Source organism: Cupressus sempervirens, chromosome 10 (assembly GCF_028749045.1).
Source record: "Cupressus sempervirens isolate cs-2001-9-10 chromosome 10, ASM2874904v1, whole genome shotgun sequence".
Classification (NCBI taxonomy): Eukaryota; Viridiplantae; Streptophyta; class Pinopsida; order Cupressales; family Cupressaceae; genus Cupressus; species Cupressus sempervirens.
In genome coordinates this window covers 983,726,675-983,730,483 of record NC_143127.1, presented here as the reverse complement: position 1 = coordinate 983,730,483, position 3,809 = coordinate 983,726,675, and positions in this window count along the sequence as shown.

The window sequence follows — 3,809 nt, the reverse complement described above, 5'->3', positions numbered from 1 at the left end:
GATGCTTAGTTCCTTCTTTAGCTGAGTTGTCTATGTTTTGGTTCTTAGTGGGAGCCAACTTGTGTGTTTAATTTTGATCATGAATTTAATGATAGGATTTTGTCTTTGGATGTGTGTAGACTAGTTTAAGGTCAACCTTTCTATTATGTAATGTTTTAGAATATTTTGTAAGTCATTATGGCAAGTATAAATAGGGTGTTTAGGCTTTGAGTTAGACTAGAATTTAGAGGACTAAGAAAGTTTGATGCATATGTGTCTGGAAATGCAAATTTAAAGATAGATTATGGATCTTGAATGTATTTTGTATCTGGTTGTAACCCAGAAGACCATACAGTTGGGCATGTATGTTGATTACTTAAAAATTCAATAGAAGTGTTTCATTCTCTCTCTCTTTGGTGCTACTCCCTTTGTGTGGTTACTTCTATTGTGTTAACTATTGTCACAAAATTTTGCACCCTTTCCTAAAGTTTTAACCTAAAGAAAACCTTGTGAGACATGGAAACAACCTCCATGTTGTGGGATTTGAACAATGAGGTTGAGTCTCCAGAGAAGGCCAATTTCCATTGCCATCAAGGTGCATCTAAACTACACTTACAGTAGAAAAGGGGAGAAAGCATGCATGAAAGATCTACTTAATCTTTCCTAAGGAGGTGATGCACCAAATAATATGTTCAACCTTATCTTTTCCCAAGAATGCACAGTTCACCAATACAACCTCAAAGTATACTAGTTTGATCCTATTTAATCTAACAATCATATGTAGATTAGAAGACAATTGAATGCTATAAGGAAGAGACTTCACTTTATATCATTCAAGAGCTAAGTAGGTACAATCATACAATTAAGAAATGAAGAAAAAATATTAACACAAAGGCAAGATGGTATTGTACAGTATATTAATGAAGACAGAGATACAATAGAGGAATACATTGATTCAAAGGCAAAGGAAATTATAGTAATAGAGCATAACCATACAATACTATAGAATCAGAAAGAAAATATCGACCCTAAGAAGGGTTACAAAATCTTCTTTTATAGTGCAAGCATAACTCAAATAGCTTCTACTCTAAATAAAAATTAAACAATTGCATTCAAGATTACAGAGAATATTCACTACAAATCTAGAAAATGTTTTATCATGACACATCCATACGCAATAAAATCACTTCTTCACCAAACAAAGCCCTAAGAAGCTATAAATGGAAGCCATTAACATTCTAACTAATTAGATGGATCACCAAGTGGGGTGGAGTGTTCCTTTACATTTATCAGCCATGGGGAATGATGAAAGTGGTTGGAGGAGATCGAAAAATTAGAAATACCATGAAAAAGTTGCTTCCTTTGTTATCAGTATGCCAAATTAGTCGTGTAATTAGTCAACTAGAGTCAATATTTAGGCCTTTCCATGTGGACCAATCATCCTTTATCATTCCACCACCCTACTAGCATTAAACTTATGTTTCATGTTTGACCACCTATGATTGCAGCTTTGCCACTACCTTTCTTCATTAGCAATCATTACTTACAAAATTGTGACCAATTGTCTATCATTGCTTCATAGCTTGTCATCAACATTTCCCACTAACTATTGTGACCTTGAAAAAATATGAACCTAATCATCACATACCATTTGTGTCATCATAGCATAGATCTTGACTTAACATGAAATGCCCATGACTATGCAAAAAATGGACCTAACCACCGTTGTTGATCTCCAACTAGGACTACAGAGACACATGGCACATCATCATTATCTCATCATATAAATTGAGCATACAATTTTCTATAATGACATAGAGATATGCATTGATTTCTTCAGATCCAAAAATCAAGAATACAACTATGACCCATACTGCATAGTTATCTCCTTGACCAATCAGAGACTTCCATATCACCTAGATCATCCTCACTTCTTGTTATCATAGCTTCATAGCCTAATTCTTTAATGCATCACTAATCCTACCAACCATACACACAAGGTGATTCATGTCTTTGTCATCATGACCATGGTTTTTACTAAAGTCTTTGTGAATAAGTGATCAAGAGAGATTGCTACATCGCTACTTATTATTGGATGCCATCCTTTTAAATTGCAAAGTCATGCTAACTGCTAGGAAGACTACGTCACACATTCACAATTCTCGTGATAGTTAAGTGATAGACTACAGTGACTGGATGATGAAGGGCAGTCAGATGGTCATGACTTGAGTTTCTAAGAGGATAACACATTAAAAAAAAGCTTGATACTTAGGATAATAAAGGATAAGCTAAAGTTTTGAATATATCTTTTATTTGGTCATTTGGGGTATTTGAATATATGACTGTTTGACATGTTTGCAAAGCAAAACTCAAATTTTGTTAGGAGAGAAAATATGGTTAATAATTTTGGTGACTCAAAGGGGATACTAGCTTACTATGTATATGAATAGTGGCCTTTAAGCATCCATTTATATATAGAGTCACAAAAGAACAGAAATTACTATGCAAAGAAAAACTAGAAATACAAAAGAACGTTGACCTCTACAACTATGAAACAACAACAAAAAACTCAACCTCCTATGTACTGCAAACTCAAAACCTTCTATCTCTAGAAGAAACAACATTTTTTCATGCACTTATTGAAAACTTTAAAAACTATTCTAATATATATAAAAAACCCTAACCCTCTCTAGAAGAAGGGTTTGAGGTAAATCCCATTAACTAGAATGGATAGGACATCACCGTTGGGTCTAGATAGCTAGAAGGCATTGGCCTACTTGCATTTGGTGATCACATAATGTCCACTCAAGATAGCATCAAGCTTGGAGTACCTTCTTGGTTTGGCTTTGTTTGCATCCCACTTGAGTACAAGGTCTCCTTCTCTAAAAATTCTTGCCTTGTCTTTCTTTCAAAGCTCCTCTTGACCTATTGTTAATGTACCTCAAGAGTCTGCATAGCTTATTCTCTTCTTTCTTCTAATTCAATCATTTCTTCTACCTTAATTTTCATTAGATCATTTTCCTCTAGCTCTAATTGATGAGCCATCTCAAGAGAGGGGAATTCTAGTGAAATAGAAAGCCTAGCCTCCCTTCCATGAACTAGCATAAAATGTGAATCCCCAATTGCTCTCTTGGGTGTAATTTTTTCATCTCAAAGGGATTTCTTCAACTTGGCATATCAACTCCTCTGATTGTCTTCAATTGTCCTCCTCATGATCCCGGGGAGATTCTTATTAGAGGATTCAACCAAGCCATTATCTTGGGGATAATAATTTGAGAAAGTGCTCAAATATATCCCATATTCTAGAGCCCAAGAACATATGGGAGCTCCAACAAAATATTTGGCATTATCAAATATGACAATTGAGGGAACACCAAATCTTGTTACAATTTTGTCAAGGAATTCAACTATTGAGGAATTTTTTGCATCCTTCAAAGCCACTTCCTCAATCCATCTTGTGAAATATTTTGTGGCTACTAATGTCCATTTATAACTAGTAGTGGAGGGTGGATTTATTAGACCAATGAAATCCAAACTCCATTGGGCAAAAGGTTGGTCAACTTGAATGGGATGGAGGGGAAGGGCATTCAATATTTTCTTTCCTAAGATAAAGGTACATTTATCACACTTCCTTACCCACTTATGGAAATCATTAAATAGGGTGGACCAATAATAGGCAGCCCTCATTATCTTCATCACAATGACTTTGGCTAAGAAATGACCACTAGTAGGGCCATCATGAAATTCCTTTAGCAACCTACTAATCTAATTTATTTGTATACATGTAAGCAAGACTCCATCATAATCATTTCTAAATAATACTCCATTGA